The 10,911-nt window shown below is 42.8% G+C and overlaps 1 protein-coding gene across 2 annotated transcripts in view; it reads left to right on the top strand.

Moving 5' to 3' along the window:
- The first annotated feature begins 603 nt into the window (after positions 1–603).
- PLEKHG1 (pleckstrin homology and RhoGEF domain containing G1) overlaps positions 604–10,911 on the top strand; it is a 127,476-nt gene continuing 117,168 nt past the window's right edge. Inside the window, exon 1 of one of the 2 annotated variants that reach the window (XM_039568106.1) lies at positions 604–1,030. The gene's annotated coding sequence lies outside the window, so the exon portion shown is untranslated. The remainder of the gene's footprint in view (positions 1,031–10,911) is intronic. The other variant, XM_039568107.1, reaches the window with a different exon arrangement.

The following is a 10,911-nucleotide window of genomic DNA, read 5'->3' as shown; positions in this document are numbered from 1 at the left end:
AAACTGTTATGGAAAAAAAGGAATACAGCTTTACTAAATGTGAAATATGGAACAAGATTTTACAGGAAACCAAGGATTTTGTCAGGGCTCAGAGGAATAAGGAGCACTGAACATGTATGAAGAATCCAGGCTTTATTTAAGCTATTTTTTCTCTTTTGTGTTTGTCTTTTTAATTTATTCTTTTTAAATTTTGTGTAGCTTTAAGCTCACCTTTCCAAAGAAGATGACCCAGCAGCCTGCCACTAGGCAGGTGTAGTCTCTGTCTACAGCCTCTTGGAATTTGCTTTTTACGGGTCTGTATTTCGGGGTGGACTTGCTCCCTTCGCATTTTGGCAACTCATTTACAGAAGCTCAGACCTGTGAATTGAATTTCAGACCTGTGGTAGCAGAGAGGAGCCGATGGGCAGCTCGGCGAGGCGGGGATGGGGCTCGCAGCCGGGAGGAGAGGCTGTGACCTGACACACGGGGGAGGGCAGGAGAGCCCAGCGCTCTCCCCTGCGTGGAAACAGTAGCGGGATTTTTTTGTTTTCCTTTCATTTTTTTTCTCCCCCATTCCCTTTTCCTCCCTTCTTCTTCCCGGGGCTGTAATCTGACTGCTCTCTTTGGCTCCATTCCAGAGACAAATCCGAGTGGTTAATCTCTCTTCCCCCCCTTTCCCAGCCTCGGGGGCTGGGGGGCGACGGAGGAGGGAGCAAGCACCAGCCCAGAGCCGGGCCAGGCCTCCCCGGGGAGGGGCTGAGGCAGCGGCTGGGCTGCGGGAGCTGCATGGAGGAGGGGAGTTTCACAGACTCCTCTGCCCGGCCGGGAGGAGAAGGAGGAGGAGGAAGTTTGGAGATTAAGCCGCTGCCCGGAGCTCGAGCGCACGGAGTGAGCCGGGGCGCGGCCACGGGCGCTGCGAGGGGGACACCCGGCCGGCGCCGCTGAATGCGGGGCGGGGTAACCTCCCGCACTCCTGGCCCGCACCGTGCGCCTGGATTTTCAGCGGGAGGAGGAGCGGTGGGCGAGGGCAGAAGACGGCGAGACGCTGCCGGTGAGCGCTGCCAGGGGCTTTGTTCGGTGGGGCGCGCCGGGGAGGGGGCGGCGGCTGCCGGAGCGGCTGGGGTCGGTGCGGGGCGGGCGGTGAGGTGCCCGGTGTCCCGCAGCCCCCCGAAACCGCGCTGGGGACTCCGCAGGGGAGCGGGCGTTCCGTGAGCGCAGGCTTTGTGCGAGCCCCGCCGCTGCCCCCGGAGGTACCGTGCGCCGGGCTCCCATCGCGGCTGCCGCGGCCACCGCACCGCTTTGTGCTCCGTCGCTCCGCCGGAGCTCGGGGCTATCCCGGCCAAGCTCCACCGGCTCAGCCCGAGCCTGGGGGTTTCATCGAGTTTCTTTGGCGAAGGAGAAGGTACTTCTTTTAAAATATGATAAAATTGCATAGGGCCTCGGGTTTTGTGGAGATGCTTTAGCAAACCTGTGTCTTCTGGAAAACTCAAAAAAAACCCCCAAACCTATCCTCTATTTCTTTTTATGTTTTAAAGTTAATGGGATTGTGATAAGTATGTCCTAAAGAGGTTTAAAAATATGATTGATCTGTTGTTAAGTAGTAGGAACTTTGATTCTGTGGAGAGGCAGTGGGGCAGAGCAGTGTCCTGCTACTCTATAGGATCCTGGATGCATTTCCCCATATCCCTCACTCGTCTTTTCCGTTTTGCGGGTCGTGTGTCCCAGTCCCTCTTGTTGAAGGAGAAGCCCTTCAGAGTTCATCCCTCAGTTAGCACTGACAGACCTGAGGCACTCGTTTCCTTCTTTCTTCACAAGCCACACTGCTCCAAGTATGTGGGGAAAGGACCTGAAACAAGCTTAGCTGAACGTTCAGCTGGCTTCCAACACGGTCTCTCTTTGGTTGGCTTTTTTCCTCCTTTGATTATTAATTGGCAGACACAGAAAGAGCTGTGGCCTTGCTTTTTTCTTTTAGTGTTTGCTGGTATTCAGCAGTTTAATAACTCTGCCTAGAGAACCTGAGGACTTATAGCTGTTTTGAAAGCTGTGTAATAGGAGCCTACTAATAGTCATCTTCTGCTACTGTTTCATTCTTGGAGGGAGCAGTCTTTGCTGCTGGAGCATTGCAGTTCAAATTTCCACAAGCGTTTGTTGCCCGTGCCTCTAGCTAAATTTATAAAGGAATCCTGTTAGCTTGTATGAAGCTAAATCTGGCTGTAGCAACTCCTGGCTGTACAATTCACTGTGGCTGGCAAGGCACAATATATAGCTTCCTTGAGATTTATTTTTAGGGTTTTTTTTCGCCTGGTATGTGTGGGACACATAGTTGTGGTAATTTTGGGAACTCTTCACCGATGTGTGTGCGGGTGCTTTGGGATGAAAACATAAGAGTTATGCTAAGGTTAAGAAATGTATTAATAGAGTGCTTGTCTTGAAAATATGAGAAGGCAGTTTGAGATCGGCCTCTTAATGAATATGGTATTGTTCTTGGGTCCATGCAGATGCTTAGCTATTAAACTTTTTTCTGCTCTGTGTTCTCAGTTGGCAAACTAGGAATGGTGCAAAACACTCTGATGAAAGGTTCAGTTTTAAATGTGTTCATTTACGGGAGTGCTGGCTGTTTCTCACAGACCTAGAGAGCCCTAAGCAAACAACGTCGACCTGTGGCCACGCTACTGAGTGCATCTCTGCAAAGGCATGTTATGATTCTAACACTAGGTGTTAAGGTATAATTTTTCTTGTTGTTTTACTTTTGATTTTCCAGAAAAGAGAAAGGAAAAAAAAATAGGTGTGTAGCCAAATCAGTTTGTAATTTATAGTCTTACTTGATAACATATTGCAAAGACAGCATTGACTTGATTTTTAAGTGGAAATCTTTAAGCAGTGAACCTGGTTTGTTGGCAGCAGTCATCATTTCAGAACATCTGCTAATGTGTTCTTCTTCCTTGGGCAGGATGCGAGACTACAAATTAACTGTCTAAAGGCATACTTTGAGACTAAAGTGTTTGATTGTGAGGGGATGGAAGAAGGTAGAAAGGGTTTGGAGCTAACTAACTGAACACTTGGTACCTTCCTGTGGGGAAGTGGAGTGTTTTTGTCTGGGTAGGTTTTTTTTGGGGGTAGTGTTTTGGGTTTCTTTGTAGTTTTGTTTTGTTATTTTATTTTAAACCTTTGCTGTGACCTAAAAAGTTCAAGCTAGAAGGGAAGTGAGAATATCTGCATACTTTTCTGGTAAGTGGCAAGTAGTGAGTTTGTATGCTTTTTGCTGCTGTTATTTGTGTAGGTTGGTATGTTGGAACCTTTCACTGATGCAGTCTTTCATGTGGCACCAGTGATAGTATTTTTGTGAAGTCATTTGGAGCAGTACGCATGTTTGAAAGCCTCCTTGTGTGCATTTATTTGGATTGGGTTGCTGTATACCTGTTGTCCTCTGCCTTTCATACTCTTGTGATTTCTTGGCTCCCATTCAGAAAAGGCTTTTTAAGCTCTGCTAACCAGATAGGGCTGTAGCAACTGACAAAGGCATTTACTTGAAGTAGTGCTCTATTATCTTTGAATGCAAACTCAGCAGTACAAAGCTGGTCTGTTTCTCTAACCATAGAACACTAACAGAACTGTAATTTGGCATTGGCTTCTGTCATTTTACCTTGCTCTGTGCTAGCATCACCCATACAACTTGTAGGCTCTGGTGAGTTACTTTTGAGATCTATCCAAAAATGGGTAAATCAAGAACACAGTTACAAAATCTGCTGTTACTAATTTTGAAGAGTGGATCCACAGATTAGCCTGAGATACTGCTATTGAAAAAAAAGTTTCTGTACAGAGGTGTTATCTCTAAAATTGTCAGTAGAAAAGACCAATCCTAAACCAAAACAATTCTTAGGGAAGGATACTACAGAATGGATGGACCTTTTTTATTTTATCTCAATTTTTTTAAGACCTCCCAAATAACAATATTTTAACAGATACTTAGCACAGTTATTAAAGTATGCCAAAGACTTATTCAACTGTTGATTTTAATTTATTTATTAATTTTCTTTGTGCTTGGTTGCCATTCCAGCAATTGCTGGGCACCACTAAGTCTCTACTGGCCAAACCAGAGCTGCAGCTCTTAGTCTTGGGAGCATGGGGTCATGAAGAAGAGGGACGACATTTCTGGGTGGCAGCATGGCCATGTCATGTACCCCAAATCCATAGGGTTAGATGTGCTAGATCAGGAAATAATGGAACCATCCAAGCTGATGATAAAGGGGGCCATCTGCAGGCTCCATTTAGAAGTGTTTCTCAGATTAGACATGTATAAAGCTATGGCAGTTATAAATTAGAACAAAGGAATTAATCTGATGTGCATTCCCTTTTGTATTCAGTCGTGTTGAGAAGGAAGGCTGCTGTGTTAAAGAAACATGTTTTATTGACATGTTAAATTAGTTATGGCTTTAAGTTACTTTGCCATAAGTTTCTTAATTGCCAAATGTGGTGCAGGGATATTTAGCTAGAATAGAAGATAGGACAGTGAAATATGAAAAAATGCAAGTTAATAATGTAATGTCTACTGAAGACATTTGGAGTGATGGTGATCCTCTTATAATAATCTGGAATTTTTGCTGGTGGGGACAATGAGGATGTCTTACCACTACTTACTCTAAATGACATTCTGTTTCTGTAGAGTTAAGAGGGAGAGGTGGGAGGGAAAGAATTTTTGCAGCCCTCAGCAAAGTCTGGAGTGGCTGAAAGGCTTGCAGAGCTGTTTCTGAATGATTAATTCTGAGAACCTGCATTACTGTCACTGCACATAAAAAGTTTTAGCTAGTAGGACTGTCAATGAGAAAAAAAAGTGGAAGAAAGTGTTATTCTTGTAAACTTAGAATGCAAAGGATGTGGAGCCCAGACTTCCTCTCCGCTTTAGAAAAGCCTCACACCCCACAGTGAGTGGTGGAAGCACAAAACCGACCTGGGAACAGGAGTGAAGGGAGTGAAAAGTAAAGTGAGTCTTAGTGCAATGGCAACAGTTACAATTGTAAGTACAGGAGTCTTTTATGTCAGTGGCTAAGACTACAAGAGATGAATGTGAACAGATTGAATAATAACTAAAAGTATCAGTAAAGCCTGTTTGTATTAATTAATGTTCAAAAAAAGTGTGTGACAAACTATCTCTTAGTGTTTGAAGTTTCCCAAATCACTTTAAGGATATAAACATTTTTTTTTTTTTTAGTTATGGTCGTTGTATCAAATAGGTTAGTCTAGCCTGATTCACCAAAAGTTGAGTTTATATGAACTTGGCCTAAAATAGGTTTAGCCATGAACTTGATTACAAATGCAGGAAGAGAAAGGGGCCTAGTCAGGGAGGACTGGGAAGGAAATAGAGGGGAAAACTACTTACAGTTATCAAGAAGGCCTGCAAGAAGCAATTGTCCAAGCCACATTACAAACTCTTAAACCCACTGTCTGTCATCTGTTGACTGGGATGCCTTCTGAAGTACCTGCATGTGGGGGTGGTCACTACCCATGTTTTCACTAATCACAATGCAGAGCATTGCTGTGAAAATACAAAGCAAGGTGACAGTTTAAAATTTTTTCTGTAAGAGTGACTTCATGCATTTGACTTGATTCCTTCCTTCTTTCCTTCCTTCCTCAGCATGACCTCCACTAGTCCTGTTTCCTAATGTTCTGTGGAACCATGATGATTGTGCTAGTGGAGGTTGCATGTGTGTTTTATAAGTGTAGTGAACAGGTATAAATTGGGCTGGCAGCAGTTTCCCATGTAAACTTGTGACTGAAGCAGTGCTAAAGAAACTTTGAATCCTATAAGTCTTGCTTGCCTGCTCTGTCATTGAGTTTCAGACTGCAAGTGGTGCCAAGCCTCTTCCTGTAAGCATACATTCTGTAGGAACTTGCATGTGAGCCCTGCCCAGATGTTTTAAAACCTAACTTAATGAATGTTAACATTGAAGCATTTGAACCTTCGTATCCATTCAGACATTTCAGGATCACACTCCAAGCATTAGTATCGTTCAGCTACTGTTTTCTGCTGATAAGATGTGTGCTTCCTTTCACTGGAAGTATAGAGCAGAGTTAGTGTGTCATTGATTGAATCATCGGCTCAGCTGCTTACTCACAGCCATTGTAGATAAAACCTTGGTACCTAGCTTGGGAAGGAGATGGCTGTTTGGGTTGTCCTAAGGAGCAGCGTTGGGGACAGCATAACAGCCAGTTTCTTTTCATGGTCATGGCTGACATCTTCCAGCATTGTCATCTGAGTGTGGGCTTCAAGGTCGGCTTCTGCCTTTTAGTTAGCCCACATAAGGAGTCCCTATCTCCTAGATTTAGTGCATAGGCTCTAGTGCTTGTACTTTCTCCCATGCTTCCCCTTGTGTTATGCAAAGTTATCTGTAAACATGGGCAAGTTTTCCTCCCTAAACGCCCTGTAAACTCTGGTTTGTTAAAGTATTTACTGATGTTTGCCCTCATATATGTCCCCTAAGATTAGATACACTGTCTGCTGCAGCTTCGTTGTGATTTCTACATACCAGAATCAATGTGCTGTTTGGGGGTTTTCTTTTTGTTTTTGTTTCTTTTTCTGTATTTGCACTGCCTATCCCAGTGAATCCAGATCCATAGATGAGCTCCCAACACATTTCAGGAAGCCAGTGGCAGAATGACTTGCTTTCTGCTGCTGCCACTGATCTGCAGTACTTCAGTATAAAGTAGCATAGTGCTTTGTGTCCTTGATGTCTGATACGGAAGAAAAATGATAACTCCTTTGTAAATAATTTTGAAAATGGATGAGATGAAGAACTACTTATTATGCATGTAAGTAATCTTTATCACTTCAGTATGCACAGAGGTTTCCACTTATTGTTTTAAACTGAAACCAAGTTAACAGCAGAAACCTGGGTTTGGCTTACAAGCAGTATTGGTGCTGCCATGATGAGCATGCTTCATACTCAAGTGCTTATGAAGCTGTCTCACTGTTTACTTTCCAATTCCTTCTCACTATCCTGTTAACATACCTCATGAGGTTGGTCAGAGAGCTGCCACACCTTAGTGTCTGAGTGATGTCATCACAGACTTCAATTGGTTGTAGAAACACTAATTTCTGGGAAGAATCAGCAGTCTTAGCCTATTGAATGGTAGACAAAGATGTATTTAACAATAAATCATTATTGAATTTGGAGAGATAGTTTACCTTCCCTCATACTTTACCAGCATATGGTTTGTAACATCTCTTTTCTGTCAATCTTCTCTGATAATTGTCGGTCTCTCTCATGTTGGATAAATCTGAAGTCATAAATCTCTGATTTGCTTTATCTTCGTCGATTTACTCCTGCTGCTTTGAAGAGGTTGCTGTCTCTGTCCTGCAGGCAGACAGGACCACTTAGGCCACTCCTCACTGGATATAGCCTCTGAGAATCCTTGCCTTACCGGGCTGGTTATACTGTGAAGGTTCTTCTGCCTTGTGGAGATCATCTTCAGCATCTCCTTCTCCTGAGCTTGAACTCATTTAATCTTCTGAGTTTTTCCCAGATTTTTGGGGCAAAAATGCTAATTTACTTTCTTAACCTCCACCTGCAATACCAAGCATCAGGCACAGTGTAGATGTTTTGGTAAGCCATTCTAGAGTACTGCAATCTGTTATTAAGTGAAAGTAAGTAATTTCTGAGGGCATTAATGACTATTTAATCTCCAAGGTTTCTTTCTGATATATAGGGCAGTATCTCAGCATGCTTGTGCTCCTCCATTGCTTTAGATGACATGGTTCCTAAATTGGTATTGGAGCTATCTGTACTAGGACAGTCAGTGCTAGCCAAATTTTTCAGATGAAAAGGACAGGTTTTCTGCAGACCTTCCCTTCAGGAATTGTTTTCTACTTTCTTAGAGCATGCCAGCAGGGAAATGCAGGCTAGAGCATTAAGAAAACCCCACTTTTCTCTTGGCATGAAGGACAGAGTGGTTTGCCAAGGCACAAATTGTGCTGGGCAGATTTTAGAGTTGATCTCCTGCATGCTGACTCATCCTGGTGATCTCAGTTACTGCAGTTTGCCCTTTGCCTCTTCGCCTGCAGCAGCACTCTGCTTGGCAGCGTGGCCTGTTACCAACACAGGAGTGCTTCCTCACTCATGGCTGTGCATGATGACAGTGTCACTTCTGTTCTTCATTCTTAGAGCCAGGCTGTCCTGCTGCTGCCATGCACAGTGCAGATCCAAAAGGAACCACGCTGAAGACGTTCTTTCTGCAACCCTGCAGTAGAGGATCCTGCTGATAACAACCTCTGTTATTAAACAGAAATTTGGCTCTTGCACTCCTCAGGCCCCTTCAAAGCAGTTTGTTCATCCAAAGCACAGAATAGGCACTGACTCAGATTCCAACAAGTTCAAAGCAAGGGGAATAGGTCATTTTTTTTTTCTGCCCTGTTTTGGTGAAGCATTGGTGTGATTTGGGCCTGTGATGTGCACAGGTAGGGTATGGAGGAGAAAGGTTTTCTTTCACACATCACTGCATGCTGTTTGGATAGGATAGGAGCTGTGTCTGCTTCTCAAGGAAGAATTCTGAAAAAACAAAACCAAGATGATCTCATTTGCTCTCCAGAGGAAAAGCTGGTCATCAGCCTTTGTCACTGAAGATCTGTTGCTTGTGAGTCTCTTTCATTTCAAGGGGACAGTGCTGACACACATACCTGACAGATGCACCTGCCCACCCTGGCTGTGTGCATCATGCAGCTATTTGAGCTTCCAGAGGGGTCTGGATGCTAGGGCCATCTGGATACTTCTTCATTGCCGCTGTCTTGTAGTGATGAGGAGTCTGCCCACTAAATGTTATGGGCTTTTTTCCCTTTTGCTCTTTTACTCAATGTCAGTGGTGCACAAAGAGTTCTTTCAATATTTAATAGAGGATCAGTGATGCCCATCTTCTGATGATTTCAGGAAAATATACTGGGTTGGTTTCTTTTATTTGTTAATTATAAATATTGAGTCATATCAGGAGGTGATTAGTTCTGGTACCCGGATCACAGTTACTTGTCTATGCTCATACTTGCCCAATACTGACTTCTTTCCTGGGGACAGTTTGAGGTCATACCAGGGATGGGCTGGAGGACTTCTGGCAAAAACTCACTCAGCTGTTGACCTTGCCATGCAGCTCACCTTTGTGCTGTTCACTGTTGTGAATGGGTAGAGTGAAAGAAACTCCAGGAGCACTGCATGAACTTAGTCCATGACATGAGCTTAATATGTCTGGGAAAGCTCTCAGCTGATTGCATGTGGAATAAATTTTGCTTGGGATGTGGCACATTTTCCATCTGTTAATCAGTTATGTCGTGCAATGAGAAGGTGCTACAGTATGTGGCCTTCCTGTAAAAGCAAGCTGCATTCCTCAGCCAGAAAAGCTGGGCTTTAGGAACTGGAACATAGCTCAGGAAAAGTCATGTCAAATAAATTTTTACTTTAGTTCTGCTCACTGGTGATTAAACTTGCACAGTGGTTTGCTGTCTAGCACATGTGAACTTCTCCAAAGAATTTTATTCTGAGCTTTCCTTTGAGGGTCAGTATGTGGAATTGTTTGGCAAGAGTATTTGTTTTAAAATGCTACAGTATAAGTTGACACATATAATCCAAGGTGTAAGGATGGAGTTGTATGGATGTGAGGTGTGGTTGGGGACTAGCTGAGAGCAGGGGTGACAATGAATGGAATGAGTGTCTTGATATCCTAGTTGGAATTCAAGCAAATTGCCACCTGTAAGTTTGTGGAACACAATTACATCTAGTTGGGTGGCTCTGGCTTACTTTGGTCTTTTACCCTCGCTGAAACAGGATAGGGAAATTCTTTAAATGCAGAGATGTCAAAGCTCCATGGTGTGAGAGAACCAGTTTATTGGACTAAAGTGAAAATGTTTGCTTTCGCCACACTGAGAGAGTGTGTAGAACAGAAGGGTTGTGTGTCATTTACACATTTTAGGAAAACTGAGGTGAAGGTAATCTCAATGACTCCTAAGGAATAAAGTAAAGCACCCATCCTCTTACTGAAAATTATTTTGGTTGCCTCCCATGCAGAGTATACCTGAAAGGAGCACCTTAATTTTACTGCATTTTGAAAGATAGTTTTCAAGTTTCTGGGCTTTTCATTTAACATTATAGTGTGAATTCCACATTCCAAAGTGTTTTTCACAGGACAGCCAGGCATTATGGTTCAAGTCAGTTTAAATATCTGAATGCAGGTTTCTTTGGTGGTTTTGCTTTTTAAGTTGCTACTTGCTTGATGCTTTTACCTTATATATTTTCTAAAAGTGATTAAGAAGTAAAGCTTTTTATTAACAACTGTGATACATTTCTAGACTAAGAGTATTTTAAGTCATGCAAATTTTTTAAAGATGAAATAGAAATTATAGGACAAATGACAGTGTATTTGTTAATCACTTTCATGAAAGAAACATGCAACATCTTTTCTTCACTATAGTTTTTCTAGTACAAAAGTGTTCAGTATTCTTACACTGATGGTTGAGAAATAAACCACTGAACTGATAAAAAAATTCACAGGATGAAAAATTAGTTTTCCTTACAGATTGTCCTGTTTCATAGTACGATGATAGCAAAATCTCTAGAAAACTTTCTTGGAAAAGTTAAAGGTTGGTAGAACATTCTGTAGCATCCAAGAGCTTATATTTTAGTCTATTTAGATGTGACTATAAGACCCTGTCTCAGATCATCAGTTGAAAGGTTTTGAAAGGCCATTGTGTCCTCTGGTGGGTAGAGGACACAGCTTTTGGCAAATAATTTTACCCTAGAACTAAGAAACTATCGTTGATGAAACTAGTGGCAAACAGGAGAGCCCCAGTAAAAAGTTCAGGCTTCTTCAGGGTTATCTAGGTTCTGGTTTTCATTTATTTATATATAATGTATATTATATATATACACACACAGATGTGTGTATATTTAAATGGTT

This window comes from Corvus cornix, chromosome 3, assembly GCF_000738735.6.
Source record: "Corvus cornix cornix isolate S_Up_H32 chromosome 3, ASM73873v5, whole genome shotgun sequence".
Classification (NCBI taxonomy): domain Eukaryota; kingdom Metazoa; phylum Chordata; class Aves; order Passeriformes; family Corvidae; genus Corvus; species Corvus cornix.
The sequence above is the reverse complement of the archived record's forward strand: the minus strand, read 5'-3'. Positions and strand labels throughout refer to the sequence as shown.